This window comes from Callithrix jacchus, chromosome 12 (genome assembly GCF_049354715.1).
Source record: "Callithrix jacchus isolate 240 chromosome 12, calJac240_pri, whole genome shotgun sequence".
NCBI classification, from domain to species: domain Eukaryota; kingdom Metazoa; phylum Chordata; class Mammalia; order Primates; family Cebidae; genus Callithrix; species Callithrix jacchus.
Genome location: NC_133513.1, coordinates 107,460,648 through 107,488,153, shown reverse-complemented (window position 1 = coordinate 107,488,153; position 27,506 = coordinate 107,460,648). Strand labels below are relative to the sequence as shown.

Below are 27,506 nucleotides of genomic sequence, written 5' to 3'. Positions count from 1 at the left end.
CCTCAGCAGCCCTCAGAAACACCCAACAGGGGCCCCTTTTCCACCTCCTCCATCTTTTTTTCACCTGTGGGGAAAGAAAGTAGTCGCAAGTGACTGTCTTAGAGAATTAAAGTGCTGTGCTCTCCTCAAAGGCTCATGGGAATTACAACAATGGAGAATTTGCAGAGGAAAAAAGAATGAGAAAGATTCTGGGGGGAATTACGTAGGAAAGGCTATATGAGACCATTTTTATTTTTAGAGGTTAGGAAAGAGGAAGTGAGGAGGGAGTGAAGTCGTGTATGTGTGTGTGTTTACATCCATGTGCGTGTGCATATGTGTATGTGTGTGTGTGCATATGTATGTGTGCATCTGCAGGAGTATGCAGATTCGGGGAGCAGAGGCTCAGAATGGCAGCTAAGAAAGGAAGGGTGGGGGAAAGGTAGAGATGTTGACTTCCCACCCTTCAAAAACCTGTGTGACCAGCATACCCCATGGCCAGGGCTGTGTGACCCAGCATACCCCATGTGTGACCCAGCATACCCCATGTGTGACCCAGCATACCCCACGGCCAGGGCTGTGTGACCCAGCATACCCCATGTGTGACCCAGCGTACCCCATGGCCAGGGTTGAGCTGAAACCTGTCAAGTTCAGGTGTGACTGCCTCTAGCCAGGGAGCTTTCTTCCTTCTTTGTCCACGGTTGCCCCACAGGCTTCTGCCTCTGGGTTGAGCCGGTTTTTCTGGGGCAAGACATAGAATTCTAGGGTCAGAGTTCAGAAGGACTCGCTACCCTACTTCTCCCAGGTCTGTGGGGTGTCAGCCGGGTCCAAGGAAAAAGTAAGACTGCCTCATCCATGGTCCACCTGCCAGGGTGGAGAGCTGATCCCCAGTAGAGGTGGCTCAGAAAGCCGTACGACTAGGGGGATGGCAACAGGTTCTGCAGCTTGTCACCTTGCTTAGTCAGGCAGCAGGCTGCTGAATCCATGGAGACATGTTCCAACTTTCCAGCAGGGCATGTTTCAGAGATACAGACACACATCCGAGCCTGCCCCGCCCCACCCCCCACCCCCGACCATGGTGTTTCTGGACCGTGCTGTCTCTTCCATGGGGTTTCACAGCAAAGGTCCAGCATAGCCTCCTAAAGCCCACCGCAAGCCCTTTCCATGAAGCACAGAGGGGCTCGCGTTGGCTCTGTGCTGGGACCTGGGTGGCCGACTGCATTTGGGAGAGAAGGATGTGGCTGTGGTCAGATGCAGTTGCCTCTTACCCTGAGTGTTGGAAATGGATACTCGGTGCCACAAAGAAAAATCAGCACCGCGTCAGAGGATCTTTCGGCAATGCAGTTTTTACTCCCTGGACTGCAGGAAGGGTACTCTCACTAGCCATCTTGCCACAGAGTACAACAAAGAAAGGAAAGCAGACATTTATTCCTTACGAATTTGGGGTCGTCCTTACTGCTGTGTCTGATCTCCATTGGGTGGAGCCAGACCTCACAATCTAAACTAAAACTCGACTGGTTAATAACTTAAAACTTTTCTAAACAGGTAAAAGCAATGAAGAGCGGGGACATACCTGTGAGCAGGTCCAGCACCGATACCTTGGTTAAAGTACAAGAACATAGAATGTACTACGTGCCTGTAAGCATGGCATGTCTAACAGCTACATAGGATAGGACTTAACAAAGAGTTGTTAGCACACTTATGATATTCTTTAAACAAGAAAGGAAACTTTAAAGAGGAACTTTTGCACTTCCCACACTGGGAAGAGGGTTCTAGGAAGAGAACCCCTGCAGAGGCTCAGAGGTGAGGACAAGCACAGCAGACACAAGAAACGTCAGTTGGGCAGGAGCACGATGTGACAGATGATGCGGGAGAAGTGGGCAGGGTCCCAAGAGTCACATTCGGGAGTTCGGGTGTTGCCCTAAAAGGGCTGGGAAGCCATTGAACCACTTGTAGCCGGAGTGTCACGTGAGTCGATCAGACCGTTGTGTGAAGAATGTAGGCGAGTGCTCAGATCTATTACGCACATGTTCACAGCGGCACTGTTCACATCAGCCAAAAGGTAGGAACAATCCAGCGTCCATCAGCAGGTGAATGCATAACAACTCGTGGTGCATCCATCCAGCGGAGTATTATCCAGCCCGGAAGCAGTGCTGCCTACCACAGGATGGCCTTTAAAACACTCGAAGTAAAAGAAACCAGCCACGAAAGGCCACATATTGTATGATGCCATTTATATAAAATATCTAGAATGGGTACATCCATATAGATAGAAAGCAGATTGGTAGTTGCCAAAGGCCTGGGGGGAGGGGAAATAGGAAATTACTGCTTTACAGATACAGGATTTCCTTTGAAGAAGATATTTTGGAATTGGAGGAGGTGGTTGCACAGCATTGTGAATGAGTGTACTGAGTGTCACTGAATTGCTCACTTTAAAGTGCTTAGTTTTATAGTGTGTGCATTTCAGCTCAGAGGTTTTCTAAGCAGCTAGGAAGGGAGTTGGGGTGAAGACAGGGAGGCCAGCTAGGAGGCTGCTGCAGAACTCTGGGCACAGAACGGTGGTGCTACTGGCTGGAGTGGAACCTGGGAAATGGGCCTCCACCCTCGGCACACACAGGAAGGGTAGAAAGAGTTCTCTCATAGACTTTGCAATAAAGCTTTAATTAGTGACCCGAGGACACTTCAAACTAGTGTCTTGGCTCAGGGAGAAAGAAGCACATCCCTAGGAAGGATGTTGGAGAGAATGGACGGACGGGACCCACCTGAAGGGAGCTTGGAGTCTGAGCAGTTGGATCACCGCACTCAGAGTGCCATGCAGTCGGTGCCTCCCCACTGGGCCCCGAGTCCATCTGTCATCCCTCCCCAGAGAGTTCTTCTCACAGGTGCCCTGAATGGGACCTGACAGCATTTCCCTTGGGGTTCCTGAGTTTGATCTCCTGTAGAAGACTGAAGTAAACCTGTTGAGTTGGGAGCAACTGGCAAATTTCCTTCTCCTTTTTCTTTTTCTTCTTTCTTCTTCCTTCTTTTTCTTTCTTCATCTTCCTTCCTACCCTTTTTTTCTCCCTTCCTCCCTCTTTCTCATTCTTTTCTTTTTTCTTTTCTTTTCTTCTCTGTCTCTCTCCTTCTCTCCCTCCCTCCCTCCCTTCCTTTCTCGCTTTCTCACTTTTTCTTGGTTTTGCTCTGTTGGCCAGGCCAGAGTGCAGTGGTACAATCATAGCTCACTGCAACTTTGAACTCCTGGGCTCAAATGATCCTCCTTCCTGCCACAGCCTCCTGAGTGGCTGGGACTACAGGTGCATGCCACCACACCCATCTAATTTTTTTTTTATAAAGATGGGGGTCTCACTCTGTTGCCCAGGCTGGTCTCTAACTCCTGGCCTCAGGCAATCCTCCCGCCTCAGCCTCCCAAAGTGCTGAGATTACAGGCATGAGCAACCAAGCCTGGCCCTCATAAAAAAAAAATCAGTGGAACATTAGAATGATTTTCCAGCTGTCCAGCTGTACAAAAGAGGCAAAAACATACTGAACGTGGTCCCCACATTTGTGACAGTCATGTTTGCAGTCTTCTTAGTTCACACGTGGAGGTGTGCTCCCCCAAAACATGTTGGGGAGGGAAAAGCGCTGTGTGTGTGTGTGTGTGTGTGTGTGTGTGTGTGTGTGTGTGTATTGATTGCCTTCAGCTTTAGCTCAACAGCTGCAGGAAAGAAAATCTAAAATAAAGCTAGATCCAAGACCATGCCATTAGAAAGAAACATCTGCTTACTCTGTTTTCTCCTTCAAGGCCTGAGTCATTCGGCTTTCACTGTTGCTGCAGAGGCCTCTTCCCAAATTGGCTTCAGGTTTCTGTGGAGGCTTTCCATGAGGGGCTTTCAGAGTTGAGACGTCTGGGAGTAGTTTACATCATGTTCAGCCTCAGATTCAGAATCCACCCAGCAGATGTAGTTCTCAGATGGGTGTGTGAGCTAGAAAAATGTCCTGCAGGGTTATCACACTGACGTGTGACAGCCTGTGAGTCGGTTTGGCTTCGTTACCAGCACAAAGCTGGACGGTCTCCACACACTCCGCCCTCCGCCTCTCATGCTTGGGTCGTGGTGGTGATGGTGAATATTGTGCTGGTGGATGTGTTGTAAATAGTGTGAACCTTGGATTTTTGTTGTTTTTTAATATTTATTTTATCCACAGATGAATTTATTTTATCCCTTTACAAATGTATTAGTTTTCTGTGTCAGCTGTAATGGCAGTGGCTTAAAACAACAATGTATTCCTCTCAATACAAACAGAAATGTCTTCTCTCTCAGTTCTTGAGGTTAGACATCTGAAAACAAGGTGCGGGCAGGGACATGCTGGCTCTCAGGCTCTAGGGAAGAGTCTGTCCTTGCCTCTCCCAGCTCCTGATGGCTCTGGGTGTTCCTTGGCTATGGCAGCCTCCCGCCAATCTCTGGCTTTGCCTTCACATGGCTACCTTCTCTGTGTTGCCTCTTTTTCTCTCTGTGTCAGAGTTCCCTCTGCCTCTTTCCTGTAAGGGCACTTTTCATTGCATTCGGGGTCCACCTAGATAATCCGAGACCATCTCCCTATCTCAAGATCCTTAGCTCAATCACATCTACAAAGACCCTTCTCCCAAATAAGCTAGCACTCACAGGTTCCAGGGATTTGATATGGAGTCTCTTTTGGTGACAATCGGGTCACCATTCAGCCCGCTCCGGTAAACCTGGGAAATCATGCAAATATCATCCTAGTTAGGTCTGCAGACTTGGTGTGGTTTTAAAACACTCACTGATCCCTAAGAGGACCCTAAGGCCTCTCTAGGTGTGGTGTCACCAGAGATGCCACCGGACACCTGAGATACTTTTGAGAAAGAGAAAGGTCACTGGACAATGGTGGAAAAGAGATGCTCCAGGTCTGGCCGTGTCCCTAATTCCTGAGTGATTTGGGGCAGGTCGTTCAGCTTCTTGGGGCTGTCTTCATTTCCCAGGTACAGGGACTGGTGTGTGACCTTCAGAGCTCCAGTAGCCCTTGAGCTCTCTCTGCCTCTGTCATTCCTTAGTCCTTGTAAGCCCAGTAAATCACATCAGCTTGAAGGGGTGGGAAGGAGAGCCTGAGCACCAGCAGCTCAGTGAGAAGGCTCTGATGGCAGCCAATCGGAATCTGAACTCCCCAGCTGGGGGCCCTTGGGCAAGGCTCGCTACTTCTTTGAGCCTCAGTTTTCCTTTCTTTAGGTACAAGAATTGAAAATATACATGTAATTCTAAGACTTGGGCTGCTAGACCTGTTGAAGTCCCTTTGGTTCTAAGGATCTGAGTACTAGAATTCTATCCTTGGTTCCAAGGGGTCAGAGCCAGTGGTTCTTTTTTTCTGGAGATATTTTCTGGAAATCAGCACGCAGCACTCAGCATAGAGCATACGCTCAAATTGTAGCTTGATTTCTTATCACTTGCTTTCAGTTTTGTTTTCGACAGCAAGATTCTCTTTTTAGGGAGATCTTGCTATAAATGGCACATCTTCAAATGCTTCTGCTGATGAACCTATAAATTTAGGAGAGTGCTGAAGATATTTACAACCTGCCTCCTAATTAAGAAGTGCAAGGACAAATTAGTGTGAGATACTCGAGTTTGCTCTCTCCATCTTTTCTCTGAACTCTGAAGCAGCCTGTCTCCCCCTTCCTTCTCCCCTCTTCCTCCCTCCTCCCCTGCCCCCACCTCCTTTCTGCAAAGAGCCTAATGGTAACAGGAAGCTGCAAGAGACTTCAGACTTAGCTCATTAATGTCATGGGGGAGTGGGGCATCTCTTTGGAATGAATTTTTTTCCATCTTTGGTAGCTAGCCCTAGGAGAGCTCTCACTCTAGCAGACATTCTTTCGAGGGTACAGGTTGTTACCTGTTAGCCTTGTAAAGAAAAGAAACCAACAAAATGGTTGTTATTATCAACAGCAACAGCTAGTTTCAAAATGAAGGCAGCTCATGGTGGATGCAATTAAGTAAGGACTCCAACATTTATAAGGGGGCTTTGTGTCTTATCTCCAACCCTGTATTTAAGTAACACAGCAACTAAGTTTCTTGGTCTCTCTTTGCAAAGGTGTAACCGTCTCTGGGCACATAGCTAAAAGTAAATTGTTTTTGATGGCGCTGTCTTTTTTTTTTTTCTTGAGATGAAGTTTTGCCCTGGTGCCCAGGCTGGAGTGCAATGGCATGTTCTCTGTTCACTGCAACCTCTGCCTCCTGGGTTAAAATGATTCTCCTACCTCAGGCTCTTGAGTAGCTGGGATTACAGGCACCCGCCACCATGCCCAGCTAATTTTTGTATTTTTATCAGAGACAGGGTTTCAACATGTTGGCCAGGCTGGTTTTGAACTCCTGACCTCATGATCTGCCTGCCTCGGCCTCCCGAAGTGCTGGGATTACAGGTGTGAGCCACCGCATCAGGCCCTATACCTCTTTGGATTGGATAGAGGTTGAATCTGTATTCTTGACAAGTGTTTGAAAAAAAAAAAGAAAACATGCCTGCCTCGGCCTCCCGAAGTGCTGGGATTACAGGTGTGAGCCACCGCATCAGGCCCTATACCTCTTTGGATTGGATAGAGGTTGAATCTGTATTCTTGACAAGTGTTTGAAAAAAAAAAAGAAAGCATGCCTGCCTCGGCCTCCCGAAGTGCTGGGATTACAGGTGTGAGCCACCGCATCAGGCCCTATACCTCTTTGGATTGGATAGAGGTTGAATCTGTATTCTTGACAAGTGTTTGAAAAAAAAAAAGAAAACAAAGCAAACGTCAAACTGAAAACAGAAGTCTGGAGGGTAAAGGGCTTGTCCCGTGTCTTCTTCCCCGAGTCTTGAGCTGTTTTATCAACAGACTAAGGGTGGGCTTGGCTTTCTCTTGGCCTCTCAAGCTGTCTTATGCAATTCCTATGCCCCCAGGGGCTGCCTGTGTGCATCGAGCACTGCACTCAGGACAAAGACTCCCAGCCCTGGTCCCACACTGCACAGCGGTTCTTCCCTGAGCAGGCACCTGCCAGGCTGCACAGGAGCATTCTTTTGTGCTCTTGCCTGAAAGGAAAGTTGTCTTCTCTGCATTCTGACCACAGAGGGGGAGGGCAGGGTTCTGAGTCCTACGATTTCCCTTTCCTCACATCACCACACCCATAAATCTACTGGCCTGGGCTCATCTGGTCTTTCCGGGAGGGCTGGTGGCGCCTGTCTGTGTGGCGTGGTATTTACTGTGCTGCCTGCGCTCTCTGGGAACGTGCAGTGGTGCCTGTGACAGCCTGTACACCCACCACGTAAGAAAGGGAGCCTCAGATGGAGCTGGGAGAGGTCCTCTAGGCCCTGAAATGCCTGTTCATTCAGCCATACGAGGCGACCTTGCCCTGTCTTTATCTGTTAACTTGGAAGGGGTGGACCACGGGATAGGAGTTAGACTCGCTTTTAGGCTTATAGACTGCTCCTGCTGAACTCCTAGAGTGAAGGAAATGGAGTCACAACGGGATTCAGCCAAATTCTTTTCCTTGACCCTCAGAGGAATTCAAAACTGGTAGCCCTGTTTTGTTTTGCTTTTGGACTGATTAAAAGAACTGCTTTCCCACAAAGCCGAGGGACAAATGTTTATGATGTTTCTGAGGCCAATTCACATTATCAAGTGGAGGCCCTTGTCCCCTTCCTTCTTTTTGGCATAGGTATTTTAAGTACATTATGTTGCAATAATCATAAGCAGTGAGTAGGTCCTGTTCTGAGCTAAGCTATTCTCTAGTGAATGAAACATAGGTTATCCTAGTATGCCTGCATGGCATCTCATCTTTTTGTCACCACCAGAGATGTAATTCACAAAAGAGAAGCTGAACTGCCAGTTCCCCTTTTCTTCTGTGTGTATCATACACATGCAAGGGAAGAATAATAGCCCATGTCCATGCTGACGGCTGATTGCATTCTTCTCATTCTCACTGGGCTCAGAGGAATTCATGTTTTCATCCACTTAGTTAATTGTAGACCCAAATATTTTTTAGCATCGTGGAAGGGAAAAAAATCAAGTTCTCTGAGTTTATTGGTTGAGATGGTCTATGTCCCAGTGGACAGTGAGCCACCAGCATATCCTGACTTTGTATAATATTTTTAACATCGGCAAGTGATCTTGTAAATACCTAATTCTCACCACAGGCCTGCAAGCTGGTCAGGGCAGTTACTAGTCAACTTCATTTACAGATGAGGCTGCTGAGTGCCTGAGACTCTAGATAGCTGGTGTGACAGAACCATGATTAGAAAATAGATCGCTTAGGTTGGCGAATGGGTACAAACATGCAGTTAGGTAGAAGAAATAAGTTCAATGCTCAGTAGCAGACTAGAGTGACTATAGTTAACCAACAATATACTATATATTTCAAAGTAGCTGGGAGACATAAAGATGATAAATACTGAAGGTGATAAATACTCCAGATACCCTGACTCGATCATTACACATTATATGCATGTAAAAAATACTCATATTGGCCAGGCACAGCGACTCATGCCTGTAATCCCAGCACTTTGGTAGGCGGAGGCAGGCAGATCACAAGGTCAGGAGATCGACACCATCCTGGCCAACATGGTGAAACCCCATCTCCACTAAAAATACAAAAATTAGCTGGGCGTGGTAGTGCATGCCTGTAGTCCCAGCTACTCGAGAAGCTGAGGCAGGAGAATCACTTGAACCCGGGAGGCAGAGGTTGCAGTGAGCTGAGAACATGCCACTGCACTCCAGCCTGGCAACAGAGCAAGACTCTGTCTCAAAAAAAAAAAAGTACACACACACACACATATATACTCATATGAATCCCATAAATATGTAAAATATTATGTATCAATAAAAGAAAAAAATAAGGAAAATAAGTCTCCTTTAATTCTCAGAAGATACGGACATACACACATGAGAGAGAGAGAGTGAGCATGCACTTTATTATCTACCTGACAAGAATCATTACAGAAAACAAATAATTTGCCTCTTGATATAACTTGCTGAAGGACCGAAATTTACCATTCCTGGTGGATGGCAAAGGCCTGACTCAGTGGCCCTTTTCTGCCTATTCTCAGGACAATGAATGTTTACTGCTTGATTGGTTTACTTTTTACCAGTGTCAAATGTCACTGAAAATCAGTGACTTTGCTCATAGAGTCTGCTGTTTCTGTGCCTCATCGCCTGGCCATCTTGAATCAGCTGTACCTTCCACCAGGCCATCTAGCTCTGCCTTTGGAGAATGTTGTAGATGGACAATGCTGCCTGGAGTTTGGAGCGTATTTTCTTCATGGAGCTCTAGTCTAGGACTCTGAAGATCAATGGACAGTCAGAAAGGTCCTGTGAAACAGGGTCAATATAGAGACACTGGTCACCTTTTCTATTGTCAGACAATCACTTGACAAGCCACTGGAGAAATGACTTCATTTTAAATATAAATTAAGCAAAAAGTGGAATATCTAGAAAACAGAATATTATACAGTCATAAAAAGGAACAAATTTCTGATATATACTACAACATAAAGGAACCTCGAAAACATTATGCTAAGTGAAAGAAGACAGTCACAAAAGACCATCTATTGTCCAATTCCATTTGTATGTGATGTGAGAAATAGGCAAATCCACAGAGGCAGGCAGTAAGTTAGAAAATGCCAGGGGCTGGGGGAAGGGGGAAATGATGTGTGAATGTTAATGAGTACAGGGTTTCTTTTTGGAGTAATGACAATGTTTTAGAATTAGACAGTGGTGATGGCTGCACAGCTCAGTCAGTATGGTCATTCCTCAGTATATGCAGGGGATTGGTTCCAGGACCACTCTCCTTCCAGTAAATCTGTGCGTACTTAAGTCCCAAAGTCAGCCCTGAGGAACTCACTTATACGAAGTCAACCCTCTGTGCACAGAGGTTTTGCATCCCTTGAATGCTGTATTTTCAAACCGCGTTTGGTTAAAAGAAAGGGAACCATGTGGTTCAAACCCATGTTGTTCAAGGGTCAACTGTATATTACAATTACTGAATTATATACTTTAAAAGGGTGATTTATATCTCAATTTCATGTACACACATCTACCTATCTAGCTATCTAGGCAAGAATGGGCATTCAAGTCGATAAATATCTTATGCAAGATTCTATGCTAGACTTGGTCAGGCGTGGTGGCTCATGCCTGTAATCCGAGTACTTTGGGAGGCCAAGGTGGGAGATTACCTGAGGTTGGGAGTGTGAGACCAGCCTGGCCAATGTATAGAAACCCTGTCTCTATTAAAAATACAAAATTAGCCAGCCTTGGTGGCGCAAGTCTATAATCTCAGCTACTTGGGAGGCTGAGGCAGGAGGAGTGTTTGAATCCAGAAGGCAGAGGCTGCAGTGAGCCAAGATCACGCCACTGTACTCCAGCCTGGGCAACAGAGTGAGACAGCATCTCAAAAGAAAAAAAAAAGATTCTGTGCTAGGCCCTCTCCCTCTGTGGGAGTCTAAACTTTTGTTCTCTTGTGTGGCAAGAGGTTGGCATTGCACAGGACATACCCTTGATTGTAGAGTGTAGCTTGGTGAATTGGTGAATGTAAAACCTCTCCAATGCTGGAAAAGTCGACTCAAGTTGAAATCCAATGTATGGTTTGCGATGAGTTGGTTTGGCAACATTTTACTTGAGAAGAACAACCTAGTGCTAATATTTCATCCCGTTCATGGTTAACAGGTTGGGAATCGGCCTAGTAGGGCAGAGCACATGGACTGAATAAATGATTTGAGGAAAGTCTATCTGATTCACCCAAAGCTGGCCACTTTCTCTTACTTTCATAACAGGAGGAAATGTGTCGCCAGGGTACCAGCAGACTGCCTTCCCATGCAGTAAAGGTTTAATATTTATGGAAAGTCACCCCATTTCCTGTCAGCACAAATGGAAGGGCTTTCTTATCTGGAAATAACAGTTTGAAAAGAATTCCTCTTTATCTTGAGTTAAAAGGACGTTTTGTTTTTTTCAGTGTTATTTAACTTCAGACAGTTAGCTCATGGCTGAAGTGTGTGAGCAGGGGAATGGCTGACCCAGTAGGTCAAGTGGGACTCTTCCAGGAAGTCTACCAGAATTACTGAGCATGTGCTGCGAGCCCCACATGTGGTGGGAGTAGGTGTGGGGGGTGTCACAAAAGAAATGTAAAATTTAGGACTTGTTCTCAGAGAGAGATAAGGCACGCATCTTTAAAAGTCATACAGAGGCCAGGTATGGCGCCTTACACCTGTAATCCCAGCACTTTTGGGAGGCTGAGGCAGGCAGATCATCTGAGGTTGGGAGTTTGAGACCAGCCTGACCAACATGGAGAAACCTTGTCTCTACTAAAAATACAAAATTAGCCAGGCATGGTGGTGCGCGCCTGTAATTCCAGCTAGTCGAGAGGCTGAGGCAGGAGAATTGCTTAAACCCAGGAGGGGGAGGTTACAGTGAGTTGAAATTGTGCCATTGTACTCCAGCCTGGGCAAAAAGAGAAAAACTCCTTCTCAAATAAATAAATAAAGTCACAGAGAATCCAAGCTGAAAATGACACCTCCTGGAGTGTCCCAGACCCCTGCCTCTCCCCCACTCAGGGATCATGAGTGCTCTGGGCCATTACAGCTTCTTCAGAGGCCTATGGATATGGCAGTTTAGATATGTCTAGGATTCAACAGCTGAGAGACACAGCCTGCCTGGACAAGTTACCAGCAAGTGTGGTAAGGGATAGAGTTCCTGGTCAGGCCACTATTCTGGGCACCCCAGAGTAGTCCTTTCTCCTCTCCAGAACCCAGCACATCAGGTCACCAGAAGGACTCCTGCGTCTGCTTTCTCAGAAACCCAGAGCAGCACCCCTCCCCTTCCTGCTGTTCCCTCCCAGCTTCCATCCCTGGCTCTGCTTCCCTCTTCTTTTACTACTATAGACATAAAAGGGGTAATTATGCCCCTTCTTCTAGATGATTGATTCCAGGTTACCCCACCTACCCTACAGAGGTGATCTTCAATGAATTCCAAGGCAATTTTCATGACCTTCTCTTGGAGGAGAAGAAAAAGAGTTTAATCTTTGGTGGTGTCTCTCAGTGCACAAAGGTAATCCAAGGCCAGACATGGTAGCTCATGCCTGTAATCCCAGCACTTTAGGAGGCCAGGGCAGGAGGATCACGTGAGACCGAGAGTTCAGGACTAGCCTAGGCAATGCAGGAAGACCTAATTTCTAGTAAAAATTTAAAAAATTAGCCGGGCGCGGTGGCTCAAGCCTGTAATCCCAGCACTTTGGGAAGCCGAGGCGGGTGGATCACGAGGTCAAGAGATCGAGACCATCTGGTCAACATGGTGAAACCCCGTCTCTACTAAAAATACAAAAAATTAGCTGGGCATGGTGGCGCGTGCCTGTAATCCCATCTACTCAGGAAGCTGAGGCAGAAGAATTGTCTGAACCAAGGAGGCGGAGGTTGCAGTGAGCCGAGATCGCACCATTGCACTCCAGCCTGGGTAACGAGCGAAACTCCGTCTCAAAAAAAAATTGGCTGGGTGTGGTGGTGTGGGTCTATAGTCCCAGCTATTTGGGAGGCTGAAGCAGGAGAACTGCTAGAGCCCAGGAGTTGGAAGCTGCAGTTTTGCAGTGAGCAATGATCCCACACCACTGCACTGCAGCCTGGGCAACAGATGACGACTCTGTCTCAAAACAAACAGCAACAACAAAAACATGGTAATTTGGGACCCACAGTATTAAATGGCCAAATAATGGGCACATACAGTAAACTTCCTGAGTTTAAGAGAGATTTTTGGTGATGATCAGAAAGAAGTCGACTTTGGTTCTTAAGTAATGGGTAGTCAAAAGTGAGAAATTGATCTTCATTTGCTATTGTTACTGAAGGATTTGGTCACTGTTTTCCAACCTTGTTTGTTTCTTTGATTGTGATTTGATTGTACTGTTTGATTTAATTGCAAGATTATAATAATATATATTTTCTACTCCAAACCAATAGTCAGCTTATACATTTTATTTTATTTTATTTTATTGAGACAGAGTCTTGCTCTGTTGCCCAGGCTGGAGTGCAGTGGCACTACCCTGGTTCACTGCAATCTCTGCCTCCCAGGTTCAAGCAATTCTCCTTCTTCAGCCTCCCAAGTAGCTGGGATTATGGGCACCATGCCTGGCTAATTTTTGTATTTTTTAGTAGAAACAGGGTTTCACCATGTTGGCCAGGCTGGTTTTGAACTCCTGACCTCAAATGATCCACCCACCTCAGCCTCCCAAAGTGCTGGGATTACAGTCATGAGCCACCATGCCCAGCCAGTTTAAGAAATAATTTTTTAAAAATATTTTCTATTATTTTCTATTACAGACCAATTTTAGTTTAATTATGAGGGAAACAGAATTTTCTGGGCTCACTCAGACCCATTCTCCAGTTGAAAGACTGCCCCTACCAATCCACTTGTATCTGCCGACCTGGCTGATGGTGGTGAAGAAACAGACAAGTGGGTCTCTACACCCAGAACCAGCCTGGCTCCTGGAATCTGGGTTGTGCCTCTGCTGGACATTGCGACTACCCTTTGGGCCTCCAGCAGTCTTCTCTAGCTTTTGGGTTTATAATAAGTCAACAGAAAGTGGCATCTCAAGCTACCTTGGCTGTTTTGTCCTTATGATTCCATCCGCTTGGCCTCTCCATGAGTGTGTAATTTGGAGGGGTCTGTGTTGAAAAATGGCACCATCCAAAGGTCAGCAGGATAATTTCTGTTCTGGGCACAGTATTCCCAAGCTAAGGATATGAAACTTTCCCCAGGGCCCAGGAGATGGCATGTGCTCCAGGGAAAGTGGGAGCATTTTGTCCCTTTGGATCCAGTGATGCTGCCCTGAAGGGATGCTGCCATGGACAGCCTGCTGCCTCCTCTGTTTCACACCTGAATGTGCTCGCTTCCTGGACCTCGCGGCTTCCTGCCTTGGGGGGGATGTGGTGCCAATTCCAGCAGATGGACTTGCTTGTAGTTTGCCAGCTAGTCAGGTGGAGGGAGTTAGGGCTGGTGCCCAACCAGACCAGTGGAAATGAACTGGTATAGAAATTTCTCCTGAGGTAGAAAACTTCAGAGTGGCCTTGCAAATGGAAACTCTTCATCAACTATTTTAATGGCTCTGTAGCAAAACACAAAGCTTCAGGCATCTTGGAAACAGGGATAGAATCTGGAATTTTGGAGCTTGATGTGGTCTGGATAGGTAAGGTGGGAGGGAGAGAAGAGTGGTTAGCAGAAAGAATGGATACAGGCCAGGTGCAGCGGCTGATGCTTGGAATCCCAGCACTTTGTGAGGCTGAGGTGGGCAGATCACTTGAGGCCAGAAGTTCGAGATGAGCTTGGCCAACATCATGAAACCCTGTATCTATTAAAAATACAAAAATTATCTGGGCACGATGGTGTGCACCTGTAATCCCAGCTACTCAGGAGTCTGAGACACGAGAATCACTTGAACATTAGTACATTCACAATTGATTTACATTTAGAACATTTTAGTACTTTTACAGAGTTGTGTACATTTACACAGTTGTACATTTACAGAGTTGTGCAACCATCATCACAATCTGACTTTAGAACATTTCCATCACCTCAAACACACCCCTGGGCCCCCCCTTTGATTATTTACTCTTCGCGTTCTTTCCCCAAATCGTGTGCATACCTGTGCGCAGGAGGCATGCCAATGGGAAAGGTAGCTCAGCTCGCTCACCAAGGGCTACCCAACCAGGGAGGCGACTTGAATCTGTTGACTGCATATGACAGTATTCTTGACCCTTTTCATCTCAAAACTCACAAATTTGGAAATTTGCTCAGTAAATCTGAAGATGACCTATCTTCTTTGACCCCATCCCAGAAGATGTAGAGGTACTTAAATAAATAAAATGCAAAAAAGAGAAACTGATCATCCAAATATAGGAGAGTAGAAAGAGAATAAAGAGGCCGGGCACTGTGGCTCATGCCTGTAATCCTAGAACTTTGGGAGGCCTAGGTGGGTGGATCATAAGGTCAAGAGATCGAGACCATCCTGGCCAACATGGTAAAACCCTATCTCTACCAAAAATACAAAAATTAGCTGGAGGTGGTGGTGTGTACCTGTAGTCCCAGCTACTCTGGAGGCTGAGGCAGGAGAATTGTTTGAACTCGGGAGGTGGAGGTTGCAGTAAGCTGAGATCACACCACTGCACTCAAGCGTGGTGACAGAGTGAGACTCCATTTCAAAAAAAAAGAAAATTTTAAAAAACGGATGAAGACTGGTGGGTAGTTAGCCTAATTCTAATGCTGAAGTTACTTCTGGCCATGTGACTGGGAGCCTGGGTAAGTGTCCCTTTTTACCTTTGTAAGGAGGGATGCCTTCACTCCTCTGACAGGCATTGCATGCTAATGTCTCAAACACAGGTGAGGTGCTAGGGTTACAGAGGTCGAAGACCATTCTTAACCCTGAATGGTCTCACCATCTAAGGCTGAGGTTCTAAAACCACTGTGCCTAAGAAACACCTTTATATCTTTTTTTTTTGAGACAGAGTCTCGCTCTGTCACCCAGGCGGAAATGCAGTGGCATAATCATGGCTCTCTGCAACCTCTGCCTTCCAGGTTCACGCGATTCTCCTGCCTCAGCCTCCTGAGTAGCTGGGACTACAGGCGCACACCACCATGCCCAGCTAATTTTTTTGTTTTTAGTAGAGACAGGGTTTCACCATATTGGCCAGGCTGGTCTCGAACTCCTGACCTTGTGATCTGCCCACCTCGGCGTCCCAAAGTGCTGGGATTACAGGCGTGGGTCACCGTGCCCGGCCATATCTTGTTTGAAGTATGGATTCTCAGCACAACATGGTGCCTATCATTAGCAATACTGTATTGTGCACTTTAAAATTTAGGACAGTACATTTCCTGTTGTGTTCTTACCACAATAAAAATGAAGTTATTCATACTTTTAAAAAATAATAAAGTATGGATTCTCAGGCCTCATGCCAGAGAATCTGATTCAGGAGGCCCGGGAATCTGCATATGAACAAATACCCCTCCTCTGGGTGATTCTGGTACAGGGAGGCCCACAGATGCACTTTGAGGATCTGGCCCTTTACGGGTGTGGAAAGGACAGATTAATGGAGGTTTTTGACTCCTCAGAAGAAAAATGCACTGGAAATTTAGTAAGACCCCTGTCATTATTATAATGTATCCGCTAACAGCTTCCTCTTCATTTTAGACTCGCAGCTTTGTTGCTGTAACCTCACATTTTCTCAGCAATGTTTGGGATTTCTTCTAAACCAGATTAGAGAGATTCCACATGTCTATATAAAAGGGTCTTTTTATTTCCTGATCTTTATGGGTGAATAATCTCCATGAAAATTTTCCTAAATCATCCTAGTCTTGTTAAAAATGACAAGAGTGGCAGGGCAGGGTGGCTCACACCTATAATCCTAGCACTTTGGGAGGCTGAGGCAGGAGGATCACTTGACGTGAGGAATTCGAGACCAGCCTGGGCAACATAGCAAGATTCCATCTCCACAAAAAATTTAAACATTAGCTGGGCATGGTGGCTCGCACCTGTAATCCCAGCTACTCACGAGGCTGAGGAGGGACAATTGCTTGAACCCAGGAGTTGGAGGTTGCAGTGAGCTATGATTGCGCTATGATTATGCCACTGTATACCAGCATGGGTGACAGAGATCCTGTCTGAAGAAAAAAGACGAGTTGCTACAGAATTTTTCCTTCATCCTGAGAAACAGTAGAGGGCTGTGTTATCACTGTAGAAATTTCCAGTTCCTCTGCTCCGTTCACATGCACAGAGAGCCGGCAGCTTCCCCTCAGCCACTGGCTTACCTGAGATTTCTGCAGGGATGGGTTAGTTGAAAATGAAGCAGTGGGTGTAAAATGCCTGAAACATAGTAGGCAGCCAATAATTTCTTGCTGCAATTAAAAAAAACCACACAGTAAAAAATATACCAAAAATATGAATCAAGGAATTTTGATAACAGAGTTTTATTTTCAACCGTGTTTCTCTCAAACAATACTGCAGAGTAATATGGACATTCTGAAGTAACAAAGGGGAATAAAAAGTTGAACTCGGTTTTGTTATGCTTTTGCGTAAGGGTTTCCTTACATGTACCTCAAAGGCAGTAACTTGAGAGAGGAGGCTGCAGACTACGTGATGCCTGTGCCCGGCTGTGCACCTTTCCATCATCTCAAATCCGAGAAAGAAACTTAAAAAGCCTAAGAATCTGGTTCTAGTGCAAGCTTCTGCCTCAGGGACAATCACTGTCAGTTTCACAATGCAGACAATAGTGAGTGAATGCGAAGAAATGGTACTTTCCCACCTGCATTTAAAAAAAAGAAAGAGAGTAAATCTACTCCCCTCCTTTTTTGGGAACATGGACTGGCCCACTGTGGTTGCTGGTGTGTTGAACTAGTAAGTAAAGCGAGGAGAGGAGGCGTGAGAGAGTGTGCCTGCCCGCCGCACACGGGGCTGGTTTCCGGAGTGCGTCTCTAGAGGGATGCACATTGCCTTAGCCGAGCTTCAGAGAGAAGCCTGGTATGTAACCCAGGCGGGCGGGAGCCTCAGTCTGTCGGGCTGAGGTCTGGCATCTACAAAGCCCTCCGGGCTGTGTTCTGAACTGGAAAACTGGAGGAGTCCTCTGCTCAGCACAGCCAAGGAACAGAATTAGAAGAAAAGGAGCCCTGGCCTAAGGTAAAGCGGGCATTGCACAAGGTGACCTATGTCCTTTGCTTTGCGAGGCAGATGTGAGATTTCTGGCTTCCTTTGTGAGGTTGGAGGCCACTTGGATCCTCCAAATGTGGTGGCTGGATACTGGACACAGAAGTCACTTTCATTGCCCTGAAAATACATTTATGTAAACTTTTTGTTTTCCTGATAATACAAAAGAAACGACAGGAGCTTTTGTTCATCGATACAGAACCAGACTGAAGAGCAGGAAAGGCTAGTCATTTATTTTACTGAGAAGTGTAGTGCGTTGACCTTTTAAACAAGGTTTATGTTTTTTTAGGCCGCCTCCCCCAAGATTGAAAGGAGACTATGGTTTCCAGACTTTGGGTTTGTTTTGCTTTGTCTGTGGTTCCTAGAGCTCTGTGAAATTTACATTTGAGTCCTGTTTGAGGGATTTGGTGGTGGAAGGGGCATGGGGGATTGTGTAGATTTAGCTTACTGTAAATTTATGAGATTTTTTTTTTTTTCCTTTAAGAAATTCTCAATGAATGAAAATAAGGAAGCAAGCGTTTGGGTATTATTCATATTTTATTGCAGCTCTAGGTTGAGAGAGCTTGGCAATTGCCTCCCTTTTTTTTTTTTTTTGAGATGGAGTTTCACTCTTGTTACCCAGGCTGGAGTGCAATGGCGCGATCTCGGCTCACCGCAACCTCCGCCTCCTGGGTTCAAGCAATTCTCCTGCCTTATCCTCCCGAGTAGCTGGGACTACAGGCGTGCCTCCCTTTTGACCTTTGATATGCAATAAAGGAAATCTAGAGATTCTGGCCTTTATATTGAAAATAGTTTTCCTAAAAACCTAGTTATTAATCAAACCATGCTGTAAAGACTGTTTTGGAAAAAAAATGTTTTAAAATGTGCTGCATTAGCGTTAAAAAAGAAATGGACAAGAAAGTTATCTCATCTGTGAAAGAAATAGATTTATGGTGTTGGAAAGGAAAAAAAAAGTGAGTTTGGCCATAACCCAGCAGGAGTGTGGTCGCTATAGCAGCCTCATTTGTCACTTAACTGAGATTGGAGATTTAAAAGAAAACTGAACCTGTTTTCTCTGAGACAGCCCCATGAGGAATGTTAAGAGGATGTGAAGTTATTTAGATTACCTAAACAGGTTCTGACAAGTAAGTGAAAATAACTCATTAAAATATAATTGTTGCCATTCTATAAATGGATGAAAAGGCTTGTTGAGTCATTGTGTACTTATAAAATAGGTGAATTTGCCACGGCTCATTGGTATAAATTACTTTTGAGAAGACTTTGTAAGACTAAGCTTGAGGCCTTGCCAAGCATCCCTTATAACACTTAGAATAAACGTTTTGACCAATGTTTTCAAGGGGGTTGCCTAAGCATTTTCATGTGTCAATGAGTCTAATCCTTGTAACAGGGGCTTACCCTGCAGGCACAGGGAATATTTTATCATGATAACAGAAGTTTGCAGTTTTTCTCTTCAACTAAATAATACCTCATCTAAAAGGGCAGAAAAGTGAACTACTCAGTTCTTGCAACCTGACTTTCTGAAAGGATGGTCATGATTTTGCCTCCTGTAGACCAGGGTTTCTCAACCTCAGCATTATCTACATTTGGATGGGATCATAGTTTGTTGTAGGGGACTATCTGTGGGATGTCTAGTAGCATCCTCAATCTCTACACACCAGGTGACAGTAGCACTCCCTCCCCAGCTGTAACAACCAGAACTATCTTCAGACACTGTTAAATGTTCCCGGTGGGTAAAAGTACCCCTGGGAGAGAACCACTGCTAGAGAGAAACCACCTTGGGGCCTACTGCTGCCAGGGAGGAGGAAGGGGCTATGAGAGGAGGCTGGAGTCCCAGGGAGGTCCGGCGGGGTCTAAGGAACAGTGGCAGGACAAGTGTTTTGGCCTATTTGGTTTTTATTTTGTTTGAAATCACATCTTGGGAGTAGGGGGTCAGATTCAAGGACCGCTGTGGATATACATTCTTCTGCCCCTTTTTCCTTCTGTGCCCTTGAGAGACTTAATTTATACAATGCTATGGTTGCTATAGAAGTCAAACTTCTCTCAACTGAATTCTATCTTAATTGCATTCTGGGGATATACTATTTTTTCTTTTTTTAAAAAAGCAGCTTATATAGTGATCCATTTTATAAAGCAAATAGTTGCCCATACTTACCCTTCTGTAAACAGAGGGTTTTTGTTGTTTTGTTTCGGTAAATCTGGCCATGCTGTTAGTTTTTTCTTCTGGAATCTGCAAGTGAATGCTTTCATTTCTTTTTTCCCCCACTCTGTACCAGTGGGTCTCAAACTGTTCTGATTTCTTTTAGGAATTGGGCCTTGTTTCGTGAATGCAATAGAAGAATCACAGCCTTTTTCCGATTTACAGATAACGATGAAGTCAATGGCTGGGATTTTTTCCATTTAAATTTTTTCCTACACCTTTAGCATTATGCTGCTGTTTGTTTGCTCTCAAAGTTTCACAGATTACAAAATGCATGAAGCTGTGTATACCTTTTTTCTTGGTGTTTCTCCAAGAATATAGCACATTGTACTGAGCACTGTGACTTCCGGGAGCTACCACCACTACCCAAACCAGATGAGATCCCGCTCCACAGAAGAGACTGTCAAGCCCAGCAGGGGTAGAGTTAGTGCTTGGCATTGGCTGAACAGATAGGGAAACACTTTGACTTATTGGAGTTTTATTCTTGGTGACAGAGCTGGACTGATAATGTTATCAGAGAACTGTGGTTTCTGTTTTTCATTGCAAAGCAAATCTTGCATTTACCTCCACTTGGAGATACCAGTGTGACACACACCATGTACACTCTAAGTAACATTTCTTTGTTATTAATGTTAGAAATAAATTTTCAGTGCCACAAAAGAAATAGCACTGGAACATAAATTTTGTCGGCAAGGTAGTTTAGTTCTATAAAAGGGTGTGTCTCGTGGATGGAGGAATGGTGAGAGGAAGGGGTTCTTATCCCTACTGCAGGTTGCCTCTACTGCTGTGTCATTCCCCTATTGGCTATGGTTGGACTGTACAATCTAACCTAATTCTGATTGGCCATTTTAAAGAGAGCAGGGGTACGAGCAAGAGTGGTGGGGTGAGCAGTTTTGGCAGGAAAGACTGTTAGGGAACAGGTGACTAAAGGTAACTCATGTCAGAGCAGTTGAACAGGGGTGACTCAGGATGGAGTGGGTGATTGGGGGTGACTCAGGACATGGCAGGTGATCAGGGGAACAGATGTGAACTACTGATTAGAGCTGGCAGGAAGCTTGTTTGCTGAAACTAGGGGAAATAAACTTTAAAATGGAGAATAAAGAACAGGGAAATTGAATGCACTGACATACTGATTCTTTGAAGAGAAACTTTTGTTTGAAATCACATCTTGGGAGTGGGGGGTTGGATTCAGGGACTGCTGTGTTGCCATGTTGAGACTCTGCCTGAGGAGATCAATCAACAGTGCCGAGACCACTAAGGAAGCATTCCTGGGACCAGGCACTCATGCACAGCCAACCACCCAGACAGATGTTGACTTCAGATGGCCATGACAGAAGGTGGCATTAGAGGTAGTGGTATTTTCTTAGCAAATGTATGTTTCTTTCATCTATCCATTATACACATTTCTTCGGTCCACCAGCATTGATCAAGGGCCACCATGAACCACAATCTGTCATGAAATAGAAAGGGGGACGAAGTCCCTGGTCACAGGTGATTTTCAGTCTACCTCACTGTATTTAACATTAAAATTCACCCTCTCCCCTCCCATTTAGTAGACGAAAGATACATGAATGCAGCAAATGTGAGCATTTTAGGTCTATTTGCCCCCAGGATGTGGCACAGTGTCTGCCCATACTACATGCTCAGTTGCTGACAAACAGACAGATGAATGCCAGTAATTTCTATGGAAAGACCATCCAAGAGCCTGGTCAGCAAGCTCACATGTCTGCAGCCTGTGTCCACATAGCCCGTTCTCTATATTTTTTCCAGGAGGACAAACCCAGTCCCCATCCAAGCAGGTTTTAATGTCTTAGGGGCTGCCAGAAAATTTTCTGAAGGATGCAGGAAAAGTGGGTCTGTGGGTTGTAGAATTGGGGCCTTCATAAGGCTCAGAAAATAGATTTCTGCTCTTACTATAAACTCCACAAATTAATGCTGCTTCATGGTTTCAATAAGAAGGAGCATGCTACCATAGGGTCTGACGCAAAGGCAAGGTATTCACCACCTTTTAAGAAAATTATCCAGTTTAAAGAAAGAGCTTATGACCAAGAGTGGAAAAATGGCCCTTGTTGCTCTAGGTGTCCCATGGGGAATCAGGCGGTACTGCCCACAGAACCTACGTGGTTCTCTGAAGCAGGTTATCAGGGCAGTGGGGGTGCAGATGGGGCAGATGTCTTGACACTGGAGCTTTCCTGGACTGTGCAGAATGTAAACATGCTGTAGTGAGAGAGAGAGAAGCCAAAGATCCTCTCATTTCTTGCTTTGGTTCACAAACCAACCCCAGTTCTATGTTTGCTTTTGATTGATTGATTGACTGAGACGGAGTCTTGCTTTGTCACCTAGGCTGTAGTACAGTGGCGCAATCTCAGATCACTGCAAACTCCACTTCCTGGGTTCAAACGATTCTCCTGCCTCAGCCTCCCGAGTAGCAGGGATTACGGGTGTGTGCCACCATGCTTGGCTAATCTTCTATAATTTTAGTAGAGATGGGGTTTCACCATGTTGGCCAGGCTGGTCTCAAACTCCTGATCTCAAGTAATCTGCCCACCTCGGCCTCTCAAAGTGCTGGGATTACAGGCGAGAGCCACTGTGCCTGGCCTCTTCTATGTTTCTAAGGGGCGCCCTGGGAATGAGCAAGTGTGAGCCTTTCTTGTGCCTTAAACTGCAGAAGCTTAAGGTGCGGCCTTTGGGGGAGGGGACCTTCATCAAAGAGGAAACAAACCCTGCTGCTTTTATTAGTCGCCAAGCCAGGGATGTTTTTAGCAAATACGTGTTTGTGTCCTCCTCAGCATTGCTGGTTCACACTGAGGCCATTTGTTGCTCATGAACATTAGATGAAGCAAAAATACTTGTTTACACTTAAGGCTGCTTTTATCTTTCCTTACTGCTGAATAATAATTTATACTAGATTGTCTTGGTTCTGTGCAGCTGGTTCCTTGCATCCGTGCTCATATCCGTATACCTTGTCCAAATAAACATACTTGAAAAGATAGAGAATGTGTTTCATGAAGTTTAGAACATCTGCTAGCAGAGTTTAAGCTGAGCTTTCTGCTTTGTTTTGGGCACTTGTTCAGGATGCCAAATGTATCTGGTCTGGCAACAGATGAAAGATGTTGGCTCTTGTAAAACCAAGTTTAGGGAATAAGTGGGGGGCGAGGTGGATTTCCAGGTTTCCTTTGTGTTTTGTAAAGAGTTTTAAAGCATAGGGAGAAAGCGTACTTGACTGGACTTTTGATATCTGAGGGGCTGCCAGAAAACTCTTTGAAGGATGCAGGAAAAGTGGGTCTGTGGGTTATAGAATTGGGGCCTTCATAAGGCCCAGAAATTAAATTTCTGCTCTTACTATAAACCCCACAGATGAATGCTGCTTCATGGTTTCAATACGAAAGAGCATACTAGGCCAGGCACGGTGGCTCATGCCTGTAATCCCAGCACTTTGGGAGGCCAAGGTGGGCAGATCACAGGGTTAGGAGTTCAAGACCAGCCTGACCAACATGGTGAAACCCCGTCTCTATTCAAAAAAAAAAAAAAAAAAGAGCATACTACCCATAGGGTCTGACACAAAGGCAAGATATTCACCACCTTTTAAGAAAATTATCCAGTTTAAAGAAAGAGCTTATGACCAGGAGTGAAAAAATGACCCTTGTTGATCTATGTGTCCTATGGGGAATCAGGTGGTGCTGCCCAGAGAACCTACCTGGGCAGGTAGCTTTAAACCTTGGAATTTTGAAAACCTTTTGAAAAGTCTTCTCCTGGCTTACACAGCCCTCTGAGGTTAAGTTCCTGGTTACCTGTGTGTACCTACATTTCATTCCAGCCCTCCTGGCCTACTTTCTGCCCCTCAAGCACAGGCACTGTTCATCTCTGCACCTTACACTCACTACCCCCTGAGCCTGGAACATTCTTCCCCCAAATCTCAGCTTCCTTCTCATTGTTCAGCCTACCTGTTTTGCCGTGGAGAGGTCTCCTCTGATCGCCTAGCTAAAGTTGATTCTACCTGCTCAACCCCTAGGCCATCTTCTCTTCCCTGGTTCTATCTTATGTTCATCATGGCACTCTCCACCCCGGCTCACCACCATCTGGAATTCTTATATGCTTGCATCCATGTTTGTTACCTGTCACTCATTTCAAGAATGTATGCTTATGACAGGGACTGTCACAGCCCCAAAACTAAAACATCATCTGATAGAAGGTTGCCATCCAATAAAAGAATGAGTGGATGGATAGAAGGATGGATTTGTGGGAGGGAAAAGGAGAGGGAAGGAAGGAGAGAAGATCAGGGAAGGGAGGGGGATTGACTGCTGAGTAAATTTCTACTCTAAGTCTAAGAGCTCCTCTCCTGTGATTCCTCTCTAACTCCCCAAGTCCATCACCTTGGAGAGTTACCTCAGTATTGCTGGTTCACAAATGGCCTCAGTGTGAACCAGCAATGCTGAGGAGGACACAAACACGTCTTTGCTAAAAACAGTCCAGGCTTGGCGACTAATAAAAGCAGCAGGGTTTGTTTCCTCTTGGTCCCCTCCCCCAAAGGCCAAACCTTAAGCCTCTGCAGTTTAAGGCACAAGAAAGGCTCACACTCGCTCACTCCCAGGGCTCTGCTTTGTACGTACACTAACCGTCTTATCCAGTTATGGTCACCTGTTTGCTAAGCTCTGCATATTAAGTTCTTGAGGATGGGAATATGTAGTAAAGGTGGTTATGGTTGTAGCTTTTGTTTGTTCTTACTGCCTTAGTACTTTATAAACATGCTTCATGGAGGTCCTTTCACCAGCTCTATGGCTTGAGTATCACTCATCTTTGTTTTGAAAATAAGTAAACTGAGGCCCAGAGCAGCTTGCCCAAAGGCATACAGATGATTACTTCAGGGCCAGGAATTGAATACAGAGTGGTGCTTGGAAGCACAGATTATATGGCCTTTCTTTCCTCCTTATCAGGTGCCCAGTGCCTGACACATAGGCTTTCGCCAAATGAGTGAAACCTATGACCTCACCTCCTTCCTTCTCATCCTCATTATTTGAGCCTATAAATACTACTTATACTATTTGTAATACTGTAAACATAAACATGAGCTGATTGGTTCATAATCCAATGACTTCTCTAAGGATAACTAGCTGCTGTATCTTAAGTCACATATTTTTATTGTTTTTTTTTTTTTTTTTTTTTTTTAGAAACAGGGTCTCGCTCTGTTGCCCAGGCTGGAGCACAGTGGCAGTCATAACTTACTGCAGCCTCAAACTTCTGGGCTCCAGAGATTTCCCTCCCTCAGTCTCCTGAGTTTCTGGTTTTACAGATGCAAGCCATCGTGCCCAGCTAAGTTTTTTTATTATTTTGTTTTAGAAAGAGGGTATCACTATGTTGCCCAGACTGGTCTTTAACTCTTGACCTCAGGTGATCCTCCTACCTTGGCCTCCTGAAGTGCTGGGATTACAGAAATGAGCTACCACACCCAGCCTAGGATACTTTTTTTTTTTTTTTTTTTACCGGTGGGACTTCATTGATGGCTTAAACTCATTCTTCTTATGTAAATAAATCTATTAGTAAAAAATTCAGCAGCTGCTGAGTCATATGGGTATCCTTTCTTTGTGGGTGGGGACAGAGTCTCGCTCTGTCACCTATGCTGGAGTGCAATGGCGTGATCTTGGCTCACTGCAACCTCTACCTCCCGGGTTCAAGCAATTCTCCTGCCTCAGCCTCCCGAGTAGCTGGGATTACAGGTGTGTGCCACCACGCCAGGCTATTTTTTTTTATTTTTAGTAGAGACAGGTTTCACCACGTTGGTCAGGCTGGTCTCAAACTCCTGACCTTGTGATCTGCCCACCTTGGCCTCCCAAAGTACTGGGATTATAGGCGTGAGCCACTGCGCCTAGCCCACATGGGTATACTTTAACCCAGGGTTCCAATTGGCAGCCCTGGGAATGAGCTCTCCTTTTTTTAGCTCCTATGATGGCACTGATTTCCCTTAGAACATGAAACTTACACTGAGGAAACCCCCATGACAGCCATAGGTAGAAATTTCAAGCAGAAAAGACTAAACCTGTCAGGTTCTTCTACATTTTTAATATAACCAAGTGCTGCTCATCACCTGCCTTGACACCAGTGTTTGTGCGTTTGGTTGGCCCCAGGATGTTCCATTGCAGAGGCAGAAAGCCGAGATCAGAAGCCCTTGTCGACATATAAATGTAATGCTCTAAGCTGGCTTGGAGCTCTGACTCCATGGAGCCAATTCTGAAATGATTAAGACTTCTGTCTATTGAGCATTGAGGTGGAAATTGTTGACTGTGGCCCTGCCCAGAGGTGTCGGCATCTGAGGGTGTGTCCCCTGCAGTGGGAGTCTTCAGGGACAAGCCTGAAGCCTCTGCTGGCCTCTAGGGATGGAGTCCTTCATTGTCTTACAGCTTGAATTTTCCAGCACATGAAAAATCCTGATGACAGCTCTAACAGGGCAGAGGCTGCAGCCTTGCCAGGCTGGTCCGTCAAAGCTTTCCTTGGTACATAATCCAATTTCACCCAGGTTTGGGGGCAACCCGGGTGGTTCCTTTTCTTCTGGGTTGGAGATGAGCTAAGCAGGGAGGTAGTACCCACAGGTTATTTGTGGTTGTCAAAAACTCAAAAGGCCCTCAGCATTGGGGGTAGAACCAGTGAGAAGCGCTTAGCTGTGGCATGTATTAGGGATCTGTGGGCAAACCCTGATGTGTCATTCAGTGTCTCCATCCATCACAAAGAGCACAGACCCCTGAGAACGCTTTAACCATCCCTGCGCAAGATCAGAGGGATTTTTGCCCTTCTAATACAACTTCTTAAATGGCCTGATGGCTTTGGATGTACTGACTAATAAATATGTCTTGTGTTTTGCAATCTAACTGTCTGTGTGACGAGAATATTGGAAAGGAGTTTCTGACTGATTCATTGTTCACACTTGCCGCTCCCAGCTGAGGGATAATTGGAGCCTTGCCTAATCTGCCCTCGCTCACACCCAACATGTGCTAGGCGGGGAAAAAAGGCTGCAACCTGGCCGGCCGGTTCCCGGACCTGGCTTTGCACCAACCAGAAAGATCTCTTCTCTGTGTCTCTGTTTTCAAGGTGATACCTGCTCAGGGCTCCCAGAAATATCATTAGCAGGAAAGTTCCATAGATTTAATCTAGTCTAACCCTCTGAGAATTGAAGACACTGAGACCCAGAAAACCGAAGTGATTTTCCTAGGAGCGCACAGCCCATTGGTTAGCAAGGCAAAAGTAGACCTCGGAGCTGCTCGGTGCTTCTCTCTCCCCTCCGCACCTCCCCCAAGCTGCCCCTTGAACTACTTCTCTGCTTCTCACTTCTCTGCTTCTCGTACAAATCAAAGCTGTCCTCTGAAGTCTTTTGGAATATTAAAGCCATTACAGGGAGGCAAGGTGTGTGGGGACTGAGTAGACATTCAAAAGCCTTTTGCGCAAACCTTTATTTCACTTCTCTGTTTTTAAACAGCTTCCCTTTCCCATGCCTATGGAGCTTTTCTTCTCTCATCCTAAAAACCCCCGAGTTCCCACCTGCTTCTAGGAAGATCATTGATGATTGTCCAGGGATTCCCTGCCACTGTCTGCCACTGTCTCGTTGTAAATAAATACATGACTAACTGATAAAGTACACTTACTTGTACTTCTCTCAACCACGTGCA

General features: G+C 45.6%; 1 protein-coding gene across 50 annotated transcripts in view; it reads left to right on the top strand.

Moving 5' to 3' along the window:
• Nucleotides 1-27,506, top strand: part of ABLIM1 (actin binding LIM protein 1) — a 338,782-nt gene that overhangs the window by 229,025 nt on the left and 82,251 nt on the right. The gene's annotated exons all lie outside the window — the stretch shown is intronic.